This window comes from Agelaius tricolor, unplaced genomic scaffold (assembly GCF_023055355.1).
Source record: "Agelaius tricolor isolate 1412-34295 unplaced genomic scaffold, bAgeTri1.0.p SCAF_3, whole genome shotgun sequence".
Taxonomy (NCBI): Eukaryota; Metazoa; Chordata; class Aves; order Passeriformes; family Icteridae; genus Agelaius; species Agelaius tricolor.
This window is the reverse complement of record NW_027269263.1, coordinates 47,435,127-47,455,095: the sequence shown is the minus strand read 5'-3', so window position 1 is coordinate 47,455,095 and position 19,969 is coordinate 47,435,127.

Here is a 19,969-nt window from a genome sequence, read left to right as displayed (position 1 = left end):
GACATGATATAAGTCAGACTGTAAAAAAGATGAGGTCAAAAGGGCGATGATGGGGAAAGGTCAGTTGCAAGACAGTCTTGCATGCAAGTACTTCCAATACCAAAGCCCAGAGAGACTCCAAAGGTAATTGCTCATTTCTTAGCTCCAAACAATCTGTGCTTCAATGATGTGGCCTAGTAATGTACATGGAAGGTCAAAGTTACACCGCATAAAAGGATGTAGAGTTACAGCCTAGAAGGGACCAAGTTCACAAATCACAGAATAAATTGGGTAGTAAAAGACTTCTGAGACCATCAAGTCCAACCTATAACCCAACACCACCATGTGAACTAGACCATGGCACTGAGTGTCACATTCAGTCTTTACTTAAACACCTCCGGGGACAGTGACTCCATCACCTCCCTGGGCAGACCATTCCATTGTTTAATCATTATTTCTGTGAAGAAATTCTTACAAAACCTCCCCTGGCACAGCTTGAGACTGTGTTCTGTCATCCTGGTTGGTTGTTTGAGAGAAGAGGCCAAATGTCTACTGGGTAAAACCTCCCTTCAGGGAGTTGTACTGAGTGATAATGTCAGCCCTGAGCCTCCTCTTTTCCAGGCTAAACACCCCTAACTCCTTTAGCCAAAGTTCTGAAATATCTTGCTGAAGATGTTTTGCTCCTAAATCAGTACATTAAACAGAAGTTTAGAGTTTGCATTGTTAGACTGTTTGGGACCTGTATGAAGTTTCTTTTCAACACCGGCTAATCAGAGCAGAAATTTTAGAAGGTTGTCCTAACCCTGTCTTTACCATGAAGAATTGGAGGCAACAGGTACAAGTGCTAGGGCATGGATTTTCAGTGATGGAATTTGCATTTTCTCCCAGCTGTTGCTGTGCTGGCTCAGTGCATGTTACCTTCATAAGACTTCACCATTATACAGAAGCATTTACATTTTCTAAGAGTTACTTCTAAATTACTGATGTCAGTTTATTTCACCTAAATATTTATTACTTGACATATCATTACTAACATCACCACTTTTGGAGCAGTTATTCAGCATATCCTAGATCTTAGAAATATGCTCTTAGCCTCTCTACACTAATTATTACATATTCACAACTTCCATATACTTATTTTGATGATACAGTCCCCATGTGCACATTAAATGATTTTCTCTTCGATGCTGCACTGTTCTTACACAAACAGCTTTTGCAATCAATCCAGACAGCATGAAAATACCTGTCCTGTCAGAACAATTCATCACAAGAAGTTGAAATAACCAATTAATCACTGCATATGCTTCAAACACCCCTTGGAGGCTTGCATTGACTGAGCCAATTGCCCTTTAAGAGTTTTTCTTTATCCCCAGGCACTTATGACTTCATTTGATCTGAATCTAATTAGGTGCAGAAGAATGTGAAAAGCAAGTCATTAAGACAATGGAACACAATCATCAACACTGAATTTTATAGCACCACCCATAGCAGAATTATCCTAGGAATTTCAGAGAGCAGGCAAATGCCCACAAGATAGTATTTTCAAAGCAAAGGACACTGCTCTAGTGAATCTGGTTGTAGAAAGCTGTTTCAATTTTAAAATACTGAAAAAATGGACTTCAGATTGCATTTTGGGGAATAGGTATATATTGTGTTTTTGCAACAACTGTAGCAATTTCTGTCTAGAGGTTATCAATACATACACCTAGACAGATAGATAACTTGTCTAGACTCACTTCTAGCTGCAAATGTGCTGGAATGATGCCTTTCATATGAAAAATTCTTCACATTTTCAGACTGACTACCAATATTTTAATCCATTCTAGGTTTTCTAAAAAACCTTTATGCACTACCTTTCCAAACTCATGTGTGGTCTTTGAATTCTAATGACTGTTCTCCCATCAGCTGCTGAGAGGAGAGAGGTAAGGTGTCTGATTTGATAGGACTGTAGCAGAACGGATGTGATGAAAATCCTGTACAACCTTTAAAAATTTCACAGACTCAAGAATCACTAAGTGCTCCAATCTCTAGTCACAATGAAAATCAACAATTTTATTTTCCAATTAATTTAATTATGTCTCAGCATTTGGGACAAAACACATATTAAAAGTCAATCAAACCCAGAATGAAACAGCATAAAATTCAAAAAGCTAAACATCAGATTTTAACATCTTTTTGTCCAAAATGCTACTCTTCATCATCAATCTTTTTAATCAGAAGCCAAATGAAGTGGAAGGTGTTTCAACATGGTCTGGAAATTAAGAGCTGCAGGCCAAGGGTTAGTGCAAGTGTTAGTCAAACAACCTTCCTTGAGACCACTATGCCACCAAGGTTCAGGCATTTCAGCTGAGGCAGGGTTCAATTAGGGCTCTGAGCTGAACTCAGTAGTTGTGATGCCAAAATGGCATATGCAAGTGGGAAGGGGGAGGGGGTGGGGTGTGGGGTTTAAAGGAGTTCTAGACTTTTGATCCAATTTTATGTGAGACTTTTGTACCACTATTTGAGTTCAAGTAACAGTTCTTCTTTCAGAACTAACATTCTACCACTGATGCCAAAATGAACTTCATCAGAGTTCATTGATGAACCTGATGAACCTTGGTACCCCAGAGCAAGTAGCAAAATATTCTAAGCCCACAGAAGACAAAAGCACATGTCACTCCATGAGCTACAGCTGGCCCCTGGTTAGAGATGAGCAGGGAGCCAGTGTGCTCTGCACAGTGCACTACACTGCACATTGTTGGAGGAGTGCTGGGGAGGCAGCAGGCAGCTGCCCTCTGCACTTTGAACCAGGTAAAATTTGTGGTTTTGTCTTCAAATTCAGATCAGAACACAACACTGTCATGGCACCAGGTCAGACACATACACAGCTTTGCTCCCCTCTGTACTTAAAACACAGGAGACATTGGGTTGTTCCTTTCATTCTGACTCTGTCTGCTTGGGCTAGGGTTCAAGATGGATGCACCCATTCTGCCAACCAAGGCAAAACCAGTGTGTGAGGCAGATCTAGCCTGGCCATGACTTTTCTTGCCTTGTCTCATTCCAGATGTGAGTCAGGGTGTGAACAGGTGTGTGGGCTCTGGGCTCACATGACAGCTCAGGCTATGAACTGAAATGCTAGCTGTGGTTAGCTTGACCAGGCTTGAGTCATTTACATTCATTACTGCTTCTGATCCCTGTAGGAATGTTACAGTTTTCTTCATCTGAGTGATGTCTGTGAGATTTAAATAAAATTCTAGAGGTCTCAAATTCATAAGACACATTGAAAAAAGGTAATATTAGGTTTATAATTATTTTGTTATTAGATTTACAGTTATTTCAGGCTGCTGAAGCTGTCTGCAGAGTACAGCAATATCTCATATATATACACAAAAATAGAAAAAAACCTCACATGTAGTCAGCCTTAGGCATGCAAAACCTCTGTAATTATTAGAGATAAAAGTAGGAATTAGTTATATTTTTAGAAAACTAATAATATTCTTCAGCTTTCCAATATATAAAGCCAACACCTTGCTATGCTGAAAAATACAATATATTTCTAGACAAGAGAGTGACCTAGTTCTGCTTTCCTGATGCTGTGCACATCAAAGTCGACTTCTGTTTCAGAAATCTCATCATTCAGGGCAGAAAGATGTTATGCTGAGTACACTGATGAAAGCCCTTGCCTCAGGAGGCACTCCTATGCTCAGTTACACAGACTGAACTTCTCACTTAGGGGGGAGTATGAAGCCAGTTGTACAGGGGCAAACAAGAAACAAAGTGATCTCACTGTTTAGCTCCTCCTACGAACTGGGTAAACCCCACATCACCTAGAGGAGACAGATGGGCATTGTTCACTTAGGTTTACACTGCTGCAGGAAACAAGCAGCCATGGAGTGAAGATCAACCCTAATGGTGCTCTCAGGCATATGAGAATCCAAAGTCTTTTGAGAATAAAGTTTCTGAGATATTGTTAGAGGTTTTGGGGTTTTTTTGCTATGGCAGGGTTCAACTTTTCACTGCAAACTTTGGCCCTTATTTTGCAAAGAGGCCCCGTGGCACACTTCCTTACTGGGTCAAGACCAATATTTTTGGCTGAAAAAATGGTGGACATTTGATTTTGACTTCTTTCCTTTCCTTTCCTTTTCCTTCCTTTTCCTTCCTTTTCTCCTTCCTTTTCTCCTTCCTTTTCTCCTTCCTTTTCTCCTTCCTTTTCTCCTTCCTTTTCTCCTTCCTTCTCCTTCCTTCTCCTTCCTTCTCCTTCCTTCCTTCCTTCCTTCCTTCCTTCCTTCCTTCCTTCCTTCCTTCCTTCCTTCCTTCCTTCCTTCCTTCCTTCCTTCCTTCCTTCCTTCCTTCCTTCCTTCCTTCCTTCCTTCCTTCCTTCCTTCCTTCCTTCCTTCCTTCCTTCCTTCCTTCCTTCCTTCCTTCCTTCCCTCCTTCCTTCCCTCCTTCCTTCCTTCCCTCCTTCCTTCCCTTCTTCTCTCCTTCTCTCTTCTTTTCTCCCTCTTTTCCTTTCTTTTCTTTGCCATTTTCCTCCCAGGTTTGGGTTTTGTGTATTTAATTTCTTTCGGCCCATCTTTCCTCGGGCCGGTCCCGGGGCTGCCGGCGGTGCGTGTCCCAGGCCCGGGCAGGCATGCCAGCAGAGCCCTCTCGTGGAGATGCCATGAGGAGCAGCAGCACGGGGGTTTCCCTAACCACGCAGCTCACATAGTTTTCCTAAAATAGCCAAACAAAATTCAGAAAATGCCCACTTTTCATTTGACAGGTCTACAGTTGGCATTTGGTGGTGTAACCAAATTGCCTAGGAGGGGATGCTGGCTTAGCCAACACTTGCTATCCTGGCTAGAACTTGTATGCTTTTGGCCTAAGGGACTGATGTAAGTAGTGCTAAGTAGTGCTATCATAAGCATGTGAACAAATCATGTCCTCTGTTTCACATCCTTATAGCAGCAAAATTGTGGATGGAAACAAGCTGATGGAGGAGTGCTGTCATTGGCAAAGGTGACTTCACTAGGCTACGGTGGTGTGTCTGTCTCAACAAGGGAAAACATCTTTCTTGAGGCTGTGCCTGTGCTTCCCCCGGGGGTATCAGCTGGAAAGAGCCCTGATGTGCGCATACTGACTAAACAACAAAGAAGGGAAGATAAGGTACTCAATTGCTCAGACTGTGTCTGTGAAGTCTTAAATTTAATCTATAACACTGGTGTTAAGTCATGAAGGACTTTGCCAATTTGTTTGTCCAGCAGCCTCAGTACTTTGTAAGCTCTTGACTGCTGGAGTAAAACTACACCTCCCATGAAGAAATAGCCATGGTGATGGAAGGACAGGTATGAAAGTATAACTGGTTTTGCAGTAGAGTTTCTACTATACAGCAGGAAATCCTGAAGTGTAGTCTTAATCTTAGGCTGTAATCCTCTGTGGTTTATTATTTGCTGCCTCTCAAGGAAAAATAGCACTAATTAGATTATTGACATTTGCATTTATCACTGATTATATTTTAATACCAATTACTTTATTCTTCATCTCACTTGGTTTAATTATCAGTTCAAGGGTATGATGAAAAGTCAATAGCTACTTTCATCAGGACACCCCTGGTCCTTGTTAGGATTATTTTCCCCAGTGTTCCTGTGGAAGTTGCCAAAGCTTGCTCTCTAAAAACTGCTGGATCATATCTGTTATATTAAAGGTTTTGTTCTTATGAGTTTTGAAAACTGAAAGAAGAACTGAAGAAACACGGGTGAATAACCTTCTACATCAGAAGGAGAATATGCTATGGGACAGCGAACTTCATGTTATCTGTCCCTTAATTTGCTGCCATTCTTTCAGTAGGACTTGGTCTTCATGATAAATGACTCCTATGCTAACCCATAAAACTGCCTGACACCCTGTCCTTTCATACCCTTTCTCTTAATATTACTTCCCAATCTCCCCTTTTACAGCTTGTGGAAGGCAATTCACTTTTGTGGTGCTACTGGCAAAGCAGCCCAAAGAGGTCATATGGCAGTTAAGCCTTCTCAGCCATCAGGGAATGTGATCCCATTAAAACTATATTTAGCTGGCATTAGTCCAGCCTGGTGAGCTGTGACAGCCATGTTTCTGTGACTGTCAAGGCAGCAGAATCAGATGTGGGGCTTACAGAGGGTCTGTAGCCTGTGCTGCACTGTATGTTGGTTTCCCAGACCAGAAATCCATGGGAGAAAAGAAAGAAAGAGGCAGAAACTGAGGCAGCAAATCTATTAACTGGGTATATAACCTCAGGAGGTTGTAACAGGGAAACAAAAGGAAAGTTAAGCAAGGAAACGGAAAATGTGAGCAACGTCCAAATGGGCTCAGCAGTGTTTGTCTCATGATACAGGCTTGTATCAAGGTGCTGAAATGGATCTTTGGACCTCCCACTGTCATGAGTCATAAATTTTTCTTGGCTCCTACACAGTCAGACTTTCATCATTGATCATCATTGATTCTATAGGATTGGGGATCCTAAGAGAGAGAAGACAAAGGGTCTGAAGACCGCAGGCAAAAATAGTCATAACCCTGTGCATGCCTTGAGAGCAGAGAACAAACTCATGTTTAACTTTATTGTTCCCCAGAGGTTCTGGCTCATGCTGTGCATGCTAAATTACCCATGCTTGTGTTGTTTATCACTTGTCTAACATTCCTGATCCTAAAAGCACCTAATGTGCAGGCTGCTGTCACTTTCTTAGTCCACAAAGTTCAAGGATACCAGGGGTATCTGCCAAAGGGTTTATGTCAGCTATCTCTGTCTTACTAATGTTTTGCCTCTATGACTATGCTTTCTTGGGGTTTTTTTGGTTTGTTTGTTTTTGGTTTGGTTTGGTTTGATTTTTGGGTTTTTTGGGGTTTTTTTGAGTCCAGGGGAAAACATAGTACAAGACAGGTGCACATGGTAAATTCAGCTCAGAGTAAACTGGTGAGGAAACCTAGAGGACACCCCCTTGAGTGACCTGCCTTTGTGAATCTGAAGTTTTTCCTAAAGAGCTGCTTAAAAGACAAACCAGAAAAAGCATAAAAGGAAAGAAGGTGCTAAAAAGGTGATTAATTTATGAGATGGCCAGGATTGCTTACTGTATGGGCATCCAGTCTCTTTGTTATTGCATCACTCCAAGTGTACCCCTCATCCTCCAATTTTCTCCTTGATCCCACTGGATAGCTGCATGGTGTTTCATCTCCAACTGGGCTTAAAATCAGGACACTCTCTAATTCCTTAAGTAAAACAGGGAGATGTGGGAGTAATCTTCAGTTCCCCTTGGCAGAGGTTTTTTCAACTAGATTCCAAGTTTTTCAGGGGTCATTTGAGTATGAATGCCCTCATTTGGGTCTTTAGACCGTACAGATTTACATAGCCTTTTCCAGGGTAGGGAAGCATATTCATATTTCTGAAGATTCCTATTCCTACAAACACTAACCCTGTCTCCACCTCACTCTGTAGGAAAGAGACTGCATTTTGGAGCAGACTGATTCAGATGCCCCTGAGAAGCATGGCAGCAGGTCCTAGCCTAAGGGAGTTTTTAGGGAAATTCCAGTCTCTTCACAGAAGCACAGCATTTCTCTGCCATCAGAGAAACAAATAAGTGCATGAGGAAAAAGTTAACACAGATTTTTACCTGAAATTACCAGTAACATACTTGTCTCTGGAACAGATGAGAGGTGCTTAATAGACTGAGTAAAACACAGCTGCTGAAATCCTCTGAAAGGTCCACACATTTCTGGATCACTGGCCAGTGGCAATGTGAGAGATCATAGAGCATCTCAAATAGGCTTTGATTTTTATTAGAGTGGGTATCTGATAGCAAACTAATGGAGTTTGTCTTCTTCCTACTCCCAGGGCAGTGAGCATAAGGGAGTCCCTTGTGTAAATTGGTTTTATTAATTTCTTTTATTTGCTTACAGCCTTACAGAGCTCTCTGACAAAAATCAGGATCCTTTTAACTCTTGCATCTGCATTCTGGGCTGAGATCAAATACTTTTTTTCAATGTGTGTAGGATGAAGTAAAAAAGAGTAAAAGAAAATATAAGCAGACAAACAGAAAAATGAAAGAAAATTTCCATAGATAAAAATACCTGTAATTGTAACACAGCCATTTTAGCCATGTGGGTGCTCCAGCATCAGCTCTGCCTGCATAGGGAGCTAGAGATGAAGAGAAATAAGGAACTGTAAGTAACATATGGAAATGTCATAGGTGGTGAGTATGGAACACAGAGGTGACACTTTTGCAGCAGCCATGGACCATCTGAAGGAGGAGAAATGAAAGGAAACATCTCAGTTACCTTTGATTGGCAGATAAGTGCAATGTTACTCTGGCAATTGCTTTGCAAGTCCTGTTAAGGCTGTTTCAGGCTCCTGCAGCCTGTTCAAGCCTTGTGAATACCCAGGCAGCCTGATCCTGTACATCCTGTATAATGCAGGAGTGCTATGTCACTCCCAAGTACTAGTTAGTATCAGATGTTTCCTGAAAGCTCAGTGTTTTATTCACTTGATTTTGCTGCTAACTTAAAACATGAAATACCCTAGGTTCACATGCCAGTCAATAAAGGATGCTGTCTATAGGAATGCCCACTAACAAAGTTAACACTCTTCTTAACAACAGTATTAATAAAATATTTAAATGCTTGAAAATTTGAGCAAAATCAAAAAGAGAAACAATTGTCTTGCTTAACACATAAAGTCTTAAAATCAATTAATTTTTAGGCCTATGGGTAAAATTTCTTCACAGAAATCCAAGGAGGTCATGGAGACACATAGGGAAGGTTGCTGTTATACTACACTTTATTCCTTAGGAACAAGGTACCATCTAGTCCTCCATATCATGTCTATCTAATTTTTTTCCCCTAAAGGTCAATTAACCTTTTAAAGGCCAAAGTCCACCTCTTGCCTTAAGCATGACATTAAAGCTCAGATGTAATCATAGATGACTCATTTAATTATCATGGTAATTGCTATAATTTTTATAATACACCATGTTTAAAGGTCTAACTAGCTAAGAACTATAGTTTAATGAACTGTCCAATTTCACTATAGGCAACACTCTTAATGATGCCTGTAATTCACACTAGTGCTTTTGCTTTCTTCAATTGCCAAATCTGAAGTAGTTAAGCATATGTCCAGTCCTGATGGTAACCTAAAGCCATTTATGTAATTTCACATTTAGTCATTCCAAAAAGAAAATAACAGTATAATGTGCTCTGCATTATAATTATTACCTGAAAATCTCCTGCATCCCAGTTCTTTGGGACAAGTAATCAAAGTTGGCAGTTCACTTATTCTTGTGAATGTGCCCATGAAGTTCTAGTGAAAATCTTCCTGGAAGTACACATAACCTTCAGAGCTGACAAGCAGGGTTGACTTTTCCAAGGTATTCATAATTACCAAGGGCTAATTTTTCATATTAACAGAAGTTCACAGCCAGGTGAATTGCCTATGCTGTGAATTGCCTATGTACATGTAGGTAATTGGAATGTTAAGTGAGAAGTTGGAGTGTTAAGTGAGAAGAGGAGACAAGTAAGCAATATCAAAAAACCATCTCCTTATCCTCTAACACTGAGCAGTGCTGGGGCACTGGAACACCCTTTCTTTCTCAGTTTTATCTACTCTTGCCAGGAATACCTGAGAGAGTAAGGGTCTCTGCTAACAGATGCCGGTACACAACCTATCTAAAAGTGATTAAGGAGGTCTTTCAGGAGAGGGAAAAATTTCACTGTTTCACTCCAATCTCATGAGCCACATGACATGATTTATTTGTATTAATCTTGATTTTAATAGTAAGAATGCTGTGACCCTTAATACATAGAACAATAATATTATTCTGTACCTTTAAAATCTATGAAGTCCCAACTGCTCTTCACCATTTAGCACATTGCCAATAAGACAGCTAATTAACTTATAATTAACCTAATTAATTAGGTGAATATTTCATGTTTGGGTGCACTTCTACTGTAGTGCAGTGTATGTGGGAGCCCAGGGGAGTCAAAGCTGAATAGTGTGTTCAAGACTCCCAGACACCAGAAATGTACAAATGAGCCGGACGTTCCACAGTCACCACCAAAATTATTCTTTCTTCACACTGGTAACACGCTCTTCAAAGATATTTCTTCCCAAACCTCCTTTTTTGCACAAAGATATGCAGAAATTTTCTCTGTTTGCAGTGCTGGAAGAAAATAAGTATAGGGGGTCCCTTATAAGATTATAAATGTTAGGAGCATACTATGCAACCTCTTAATTAGTTCCATTTCCCCAGTGTGCACTCAATAATCCATTTAACCTGGATGCTGTTAGAGGCTTTTTCTACCCATCTTGCTTCTGTTGCAGCCTTTTTCAGACAAGTGACTTCACTATCATAGGTAGGACACCTGGTGCCCATCAGAGCTGCTCAGGGAGCTGCTCAGGGAGCTGCTCAGCTGGACAGGGGAGAAAAAAAATAATGGAAGACTTGTGGTTTGGGATAACGACAGGGATGATCACTCACCAATTACTATCACAGGCAAAACAGACTCGAGGAAAATATTTGAATTTATTGCCAATCAAATCAAAACAGGATAATGAGAAAACCCCCAAATTTCATAACACCTTTCCCTCACCTTTCCCTTCTTCCTGGGCTCAACCTGACCCCCCAGTTCTCTATCTCCTTCCCACAGTGATGCAGAGGGACGGGGGGTGAGGGTTATGGATTGTGTTCTGTTCATCATTCATTGTCTCTGCTGCTCCTTCTCCCTCAGGAGGACTCCTCACATGCTTCCCAAGCTCCAGCATGGGGTCTCTCACACAGGAGACAGTCCCCCATGAACATGAGTCCTTCCCAGGGGCTGCAGTTCTTCATGTCGTGCTCCAGCTTGGCTTTCCCATGGGTCACAGACTCCTTTGGGCATCCACCTGCTCTGGCATTGTGTTCCCCATGGGCTGCAGGTGGATCTCTGCTCCCCCTGCTCCTCCCTGGGCTGCAGGGGCACAGCTGCCTCCCCATGGGCTGCACCAGGGGCTGCAGGGGAATCCCAGCTCTGGTGCCTGGAGCACCTCCTGCCCCTCCCTCTGCACTAACCTTGGTGCTGCAGAACTGTTTCTCTGCATGGTTTCACTCCTCTCTTCACTGCTGCTATTACACAGCAGATTTTCCATTTCTTATATCTGTTATCCCACCATCACTGATGGGCTTGGCCTTGGCCAGAGGCAGATCCATCCTGGAGCTGGCTGGCATTGGCTCTGCTGGACACAGGGGAAGCTTCTGGCACCTTCTCACAGAAGCCACCCCTCTACCCTCCCCACTACCTAAATCTTGTCACACAAACCCAATGCAATGGTACTTCATATTAAAAACAGATGGTGAGAGAGGCTCTAACCTTTGTGTCTCTGAACACTAAGCCCAAAATCTAGCCCAAGATCTGGTCTTGGACTGAACCTTATTAACCTGGCCTAGACATTATTTTGACCTCCAAGGTTTGCCAGATTTCTAAAATTTGTCTTTCTCCTAGCCCTAACCAAGGGAGTGGGCTGAGCTTTAGCCAAAGACCCACAGATGTGTTAGAAATTGTAAACTTGGGAGAGGCATATGTGACCCTTACTTATGTGCTTCTTATAATACTGTATCTGATGTGTTTATGTTTTTTGTTCCATTTAAAGTTATGCATTTATGTGTCTGCACAGTTCTGATTTTTCTCTGTATTATTCCTATCTGCCAAATTTATGTTGTCAGCAAATTGCATTAACAAAGTGTTATTTTGCTGCCCAGATTATTAATGAAAACATTAAGAACTCACTGCCAATGATTATCTTTAGAAGCCTAAAGAAAAGAAACTCAACAACTCATTCTTCAGCATGACTCACAGTGTTCCAAACAATTAGATTAGTTTCTACTCACCTTAATGAAATAATCTTAATCTTAAAATCATTAACCCCTTTGTTTCCTTCCTAATTATGATTGTTTCCATGTTCATATCCTCATCTCCGATGACTACATTATCTTTGTCCCTAGGAAGAGAGGAAAACAAGTTGGAACATGGTACATTGTCATTCACTGTAACATAGCAATATCATGTTATTAGTTTTTAAACATAAGATTGGTCCAAAACGGGTTGGCCAGAGTTGCTGTGGACTCTTCATCCTTGGAGATGCTCAAGAATCAACAAGACATGGCCCTGAGCAATTTGTTCTGATTAGATTTGCTTTGAGTTGATGGAGCAGGGACATAGTGGACAATGACCTCTGGAAGTGCATTTCAAATGCAAGTATTTAATGATTTTCTTTTCAACCACATGATCCTTAGTGAAATCAGAGGCTAATGCATCTTAATGGTTTTTTATTTCTATTCTGTTCTCCCATCACAGCTGTACTTCTTGTTCTCCTTCTTGTTCTCCTTCTTGTTCTCCTTCATAAGATTGAAGTGCTTGAACTGTATTTGAAGCGTGGTTTTGCTTTCTTATTTTTAAATAGTGTGGAAACACACGTACAGTTACATGGGCATCGCGTGTTCATAAGACAGCACTATCTTACTAAATAAGTAACAGCAAAATACTGATTTGTGAGGTCAGAACTTGAACCATCAAACTGAGAAAGACAGTAGTTGTTGGAATAATTCACAGAAAGGTAAGGTTTAAAATAAAAGACTATAGAAATTAATAATCCTTCCATGTCATAGAAATCAAACTTCTTTAGCAAATCAGATTTATATCTATTTGGGGGTGTCACTTTTTGCACAAAGATATGCAGACATTCTTGAAAGATAATAAAGCGCTTCTGTGAAAGAAAAGGTCAAGAGACATTAAGGAAACCAGTCATAAAAGATATTGCACTTATTAAATCCTGAAGCTTTTTCCCAGAAGCTCTGACTGTCTGTGATTCTTCAGGATGCAGGAGGAGCAGAAATGAAGTTTGTGAAAATGTGACTAAGCAAATGTCCTTGTAATTTTTCTTTTTATCAGAAGTACAGAATGAACTTAGGAGTTTTTGAGGTAGTCTGATAACAAAAAATGGCAATTATTTCAGTTAACATCCTGGTAAAAAATCCCAGCAGGCTGTTGGGCTCTCAGAATTGGTGCTGAATACCTGAAATTGGCCCTGTCTTGTCAATCACTTACTTTAATTTGTTGTCCATCAAAGTCTTCCTCTGACTGTTCCCCTTTGTAGCAAAATTATGCCTTGGGAGATTTTACCATAATCTCACTGTGCCAAATAGACCTGCTTACACAGAGATTGCTACTCTGCTGCTATTTAGAAAATTGGCAGTTCAATATCGTTGCAACCAGCACAAATCATCTAAGACTATGACTGAATACTGAGGATACAATACTGATATTCAGCTAATTTTAAATTACCTGCAAGCATTTAAAGAATTGAGCCAAAACATTTTTCTTGCACAAAATATACTTACAACTAATCATGCTTATTTAAAATGGGCATATATTTACAAAGAAATCAAATTTTTCTTATCAAAGTTTTCTTTTCTTTCATCTTACTTAGTCTGAACTTTAACTCTGAACATTTTCACAGCTCCAGGGAGAATTCTCTTCAAGCTCCATGACAAATTAAAAATACTTACTAGCAGCTTCATTCTGCTATAGCCTCTTAGTTATAGGAATTCTCTTTAACTTTATTCTTCAGCTTGATGTATGTCCCAGAAAGTTCTTTCACAACCATTTTCCAGTTAAAATCTCACCATCCTTTCAAATTCTTCTAAAAAATCTGTGATATCATAGAAATATATTAGATTACCTCGAAAAGGACCTCAGACTATCATGGTCAGATACAGACATGTTTGAGTCCCCTATGGAACTAAAAAAATGCCATCTCTCTTATCATCTTTTGTTTCTGAATATATTTTGTCCCATTAATCAGAGTTATTAGTTCATGATCAGGCACTTGCAAGATTAATTGCGATAGAGGGACAAATGTCAAGAGCTGGATTTCTTTTGCTAAAGTTCTGCTTGTTTACAAGAAATGTACCTGAAGGTGTTTTCTTGCATATATTAAGCAGTCAATTTCTTCACTTTCAAATGTCACATCTGAACATTTTGTCAGTCTGGGACAGAGAAGCTCCAATTTTTGCTGCTTCTTGAAATCTGTTTATTTTCTGAAGGATTATACCACTGTCTTCAGCCTCAAATGCGTATGGATATCCAGCAGTGTAGTGCCCTAACTTCTGATTGGGATCCCATTGCTCTGAGTGGTGTTCTGTGTTACTCTCTGTGGACAGACTTTATTGCTAGTTCCATTGACCTAACACATCCACCATCTGTGAATGAGCCTGTTATTCTGTATTTAGCCAATGACCCACTGCATGGAAGCTGTTATTACCTTTCAACCCTATTTTAGACAGCACATTACTCAAACACAGCTTTTACAATTAACTCATTCAAAACATCTCTTTACCTGACCTGAGGCCTGAGTGTCATGGAAAATTTTTCCACCCTCACTAGGTTACTGAAACCTCTGTAAACAGCAGGATAGATTGAATGAGTCACTCCAGTTTAATCCCTCCTGTGAAATTTTACCCTTCTATGCTAATTGTTATGAATAATTTATTTCATCTTTTTTTGTGCCAACATCCAGTCACCAGTAATTGAACAGATACTGAATTTCCCTGCAAACAAAAATGGAACTGCATCATAAAAAATCTTTCTGTATCTCTGTAAAATTAATCCAGATTCTGGTTCAGAAAAAACGAAAAATATTCAAAATGATTGCCCACAATTTTCAAACATTTTATGCTTCTAGATGGAACCAAATTCAGCAGCTAACCCAAGTAGGTTTTGCCAGCTACTACCTTCCTTCACTTGCACTAGGTTATGTTTTCTTAGTTGCTCCAGACAATGTGATACTGTCAATTTGCCAGTGCTTATTTAAACATGTTGAAGGAGGTTCACATAACTTGACATAACTATGGAAGGCTTTATCCTGCCCAAAACCTGGTGTGTGATAGCTAGCTATTGTTCAATACTCCCCTGAATTTATTAAGAACCTAATAAGGCATTTATACTCTAAATGTGTCTTTCAGAGCAATGGATAATTTTCTCATGTTTTATCTAATTTATCCTGCAAAAACCACAACATGTCTTCATTTGTTTTGTATAGGTTAGAGACATTTTCTTTCCCCTCATTCAGCTATTTTTTGAAATTCTATTATAGCAGTTCTAGAAACCACGAGGATGTTTAGAAATAAATGTTTAGAAATAAATTTGTAAACAGTAGCAGTCCCAAATTCAATGGATCATGAAAGTTTCTTGTTTCAGTATGTAGTTTAATGGTGAAGTCAGAAATTTTTGTCTCTTTCTTTCCGTCATCTAATAATAATAATAATAATAATAATAATAATAATAATAATAATAATATAAAGTTTATGGAAACAGCATATTTTTCCTCTCCAGAAAAAAAGCTTTTTTTTCCTCATAATGTCCTCAGTATCATAAATCAGAGAATGTTACAATGTCACAGAGAGGTTGTGGTAGGCACTGGGCTGCAGTGCTCAGTACAAACCCTTAAGTGCAAGAGCGCAGTAAAGTAATGGGATGTAGAAGCTGCAGCAAGTCAGCAGTGGTGGAAATGCTTCACCAGGGGTACAAGCACAAGCTCCAAGGGAATAGGCTGAGGGCACCTGTCCCGGAATATAACATGGATGTGTCTAATTCTACCCCATATTTGTTGTCTCTGACAATTTGTGTGATTCTGGGATGTGCTAGACAATTCATGTTACAGTTATGATGAGAACATTGCTTTGAGGAGCACTGGATGGCGATGCACATCTTGACCACTTAGAGGCACAGTAATGCCCCTGGTTACCATGGCAATCAGCAAACTACTGTCAGCATGGCCTTGCTTCTCCCCGCTTTTGGCAACTCTGCTCTTGCTAGACACCCAGCACAAGTGGTCAGATAGAGCCCCAAAAGTTACCGGCAGCAATACAGCACCATTTTGAGAGGCCACTGATCTCTTTGGGTCTTACTTCTCTAAATCCAGAGAAAAATTACTGAAAAACCTCTGCAACACCACCTGTGTGAGAGCAGGAATATGCTGCCGCTCTAAACCACACCTTGGACTGCTCCTTGAAACTCATAAATGTTGCACCACTACTAAATGGAGCAAATGTATTAGAGGTCAGGTGCTGGGTGAAAAGAGAAACTATTAATCTCTGAACTGCTCTAACACAATACTGTTGCTGGCATTCAAATATTGGCACAAACTGAGGCCCATTTGCTGTATTTAAATTGTGCAGTGGAGAACGGGTAACCATTATTGTCAGTTAATGTAGCACTCTGGTCTGTCCCAATTTCCTGAGATGTAAGATTATGTTGCTGCTTCTACTCAGAAATGACAATTTTATTGACTTTTTAGTGGTACAAAATTATAGTCCTGGAGCCCTAAAGTCCCACTTAGCTCCTACGTACTCCTTTGTTTGAAGGCTGAGTAAACGTTGAAATTCTTCAATAAAGAGATATATAATCATTTTTCAGACTAAAAAATTTTAAGAAGTCTGTGGAGAGCTTTAGTGCAACTGGTGTGAATGAAAATCTTTCTGCTGCTGATGGTGTGATCTGGGCAGGATGCCAACCTTGACTTTCTCCCAGTGAGAGCTTTACCAGCTTGTTATCAAAACTGGTCTCTACTTAAGCCAAAGCTTCAGGGCAACAATTCCATCTGTGATTTGAAACCTTGACTATTCATTTTGCCCGCAGAGCTCAGCTGCAAAGTGATATGGAATAAAAAGATTAAAACCCTCTTTTTCCTATTACCCCCTCACCAGAGATTAACAGGCAGCCAGACAGCCAGTTGATTTGACATTCAGCTGCACATCTTGGGGACCCGACAGTCACTGATAGGATTGCCCTGCCCTTGTTCTGCATTGTCTTCCAGAAATCTCTACCCTCTCAGCTGTTCTGAATCAAATGGCCCTGTTCTAGCCAATGGACAGGAACAAGTTGCAGAGGGAAAATGAGGATGAAAACCACTTTAAATAGAAGAAAAAAAGCCTTATTGGTTATCGCCATGAAAACATGGATCAAAAACCAGGTAGCCCTTAATAGTCATAAGAAAGATATAAACACCAATAAATGAAAACCAGAAGAAATGTATTATTTGATGTCTCTCTGAATTAAGAAGCTATTTCCCCCCAGTATTAAATATTAGCAGATATTTTTAATATTTCTACTAAATCAAATCATAGTAGGAGTTCAATTAAAGATAATCATTAGGAAAAAAGCAGAATCTATTCTTGTACTGCATGCTTTGAAGTCACTAACATTTAAGTGATGAAAAAAAGTAAGACTGTCACTGTATTGGTTAGTATATTTGAAACAGAACTTATTTGCAGTACAGTGTGTTCTTCACTGACACTTGATAGGGGACCTATACAATCAAAATAAGTATTAAAGAAAAATGAAGGTATGTAAAAGGGTCTTTAACACAGTTATTTTATGTGTCTGAATGGCTTTGGCAACCCAGATTTCAACTTATCCAATAATTTGGTTTTCAATTGCATTTAACCACTTTTTGGTTGGGTGTTGGGGGTGGGGAGGAGAGGAGGGGGATTTTCTTTTTAAATTACTGATCTAGATATATAGCTCCAAAAGAAAAAATAAGTGTATCTCACTGTGTCCTGGGAAGGTTTTTGTGATGGTCATCATTCACCCAGCAGTAAGCAACCATTTACACTGCTCACATGCAGTAAAAACCTTGTATTTTGTCTCTGCAAGGGAGCTAAATGAGAGCTTTAATCCTCTTCTGCCTTAGTGCAACAGTGGTAGTTATTTATAGAACTGCTCTGGTGATGGGTGGGCATTACAGATGGCTCTGTCTCACCACAGAACTAAATTAAGTAATTTGTTTCTGAAGGGGAGGTTTATTTATTGACCTCAATAAAGTTAATCTTGCTTTTGCCTAGAGCTCAACACACAAGTCTAATCCAATGGGCTCATTTCACTTTCTCTATGGTTTTTCTATCTTTAAATCCCTAGGTTTGTTTCTCTTTACATCCTTTACGTTTAAATGTAACTCTCATTTCAGACCCCACTGCCTCAGGCATACTTTTTCGGTGTCTTTTCCCATGAGCATTTTGATTTAACTGCCTGCTAACCAGTCAGAAACCCTTAAATGTCATGGAAACAGCCTCGTGCATGAGCTCCTCTCACCAGAGAGCCTGTTGCATTGAAAATGAAAGCAGTCTTGCCACCCCTGGAGAGCTCCAACACTGTTTTCTCCTACCAGCTGCTTTGTGCATTCAGGTGCTGCTGCTGAATGGTGCCATGGTCACTCCTGTCACCAAACACTGCTGAACCCACTATTGCAAAGTGACATTGTGGCAGCCAGGTCTTCTCTTGCCCTGCTGAGGCAAATCTGATCTTTCCCACACCTTCATGATCAGACTGACATCATGGCATCCATAGTGCTGCTCTGCACACTCAGTGTGTCTCTCACCTTTTTAACTTCAGGAACAGAAAAAATAAAAATGATTCCTGAGCCCCTATCCAAAACAGCATGTCAAACAACATCTTGACCCAAAATCCATACACAAAGGTCATTAAGGAAGGAAAAAATCACCACACTTTACTGAAATTCCTCACAATGTTTCTCTTAATACCACACTACAGGTAAATCACATGCTGACTCACTAAATATTTTTGTACCAAGTCTCAGGAATTGAGACTTGAATTTCTACAATAGAAATTCAAGTGAAGTTAAGATGGCTTGAGGGAACAATAGGGCCTCATTGCTGCAGGTGTTGGTACATTTCTTGATGTGACCATGACAAGTTCACAAACCAGGAAAACATGGTTTGCAATCAGTTGCTCCTAGCATAAATATAAAATTGTATTCCATAGCTCACCAGAAGTATCAGAAGTGCTGCCTTCTTGCAGAAAACCAATTTCACTAAAAACTTTATTGCAGACTAATCTGAAGCTGTGAGACATACCTATGCCATGCAGATACTTGAGCCTCTTATCTAGTCTGGTAACCAAATATAGCAGTTGTTGAGTGCCTGGAGATATTCATTTATATAGGCAATCTGCCAGTTCATGTCTAGATACACGTATTCAAGATATTTCTTCTTTTTTGCCTCTTTTTCCTTTTGAGGGAGTATTTGTACAAGATGCTAAATTCTGTAATCTTGCCTTATATATTGAACTCTTTCTTTTATTCCACAAGAATTTTTCAGGTCTTCTGTTCACCATAAGAATTAATTCAAGGATCTATTGAGTATTTAAAGGTATAGTAGGGAAAGTAGACATTTTCTTTTAGTAATATTATGATTCCTGAATCTAGGTCTTCTGTGGAAAATTAATCTAGTCCTCATAGCACCCAACAGCATTTACAGGAAATTGTATTTTTGATTATTTTTAATATTTAGTTAATAAAATAGTACCACCTTTTTTTTTTTTAATTCGGTGGTGCTGACACTCTAGGAAGAACCAGGAATTCTCTATATTGTCAGCAAGACACTGATGTCTGCCTAGGACAAATATGATCCACAATCTATTATATTTTTCCATAACCCAGGAAGTTTCTAACACATAGAATAAGATTCCCCTGTCCATTGCAAGAAAAGTACTTTACAAAGGTGCCTGTTTTTCTCCACTAGCTGTGAAAGGAATGTCTTACCACCTTGCTCAGCCTAAATTCTAGATGGCTAAACCAGAGCAGAAAAAATCTGTTCCTAAGAGTACAACAGCTCAGTTTTTCCAAGAGCCAAGAGGAATTCCATGTGTGTACTTACAAGGAAACATCTTCCGTATTTTTCTACATTCTAGTTCTGTGTTTAACCTGTCACCTTCTGCACTTCACAACACAAAATGAAAAATATTTTTTAGTTGTTGGAAATAAATATTCTTGGTCTTTGGGCTGTATATAATAAATATAGTGAGGTTTTTTAAAAAAAATTTTGAGCAATCACTGCATTGCTATGGAAAATGCCTTTTGTGGTTGAATGTGTTTGGGTGACACACAGCAAGCAATTTCCATTGCATCTGTTGTTAATCACTCATATCTGAGCTGATTCCAGACAGTCTACATACTTAA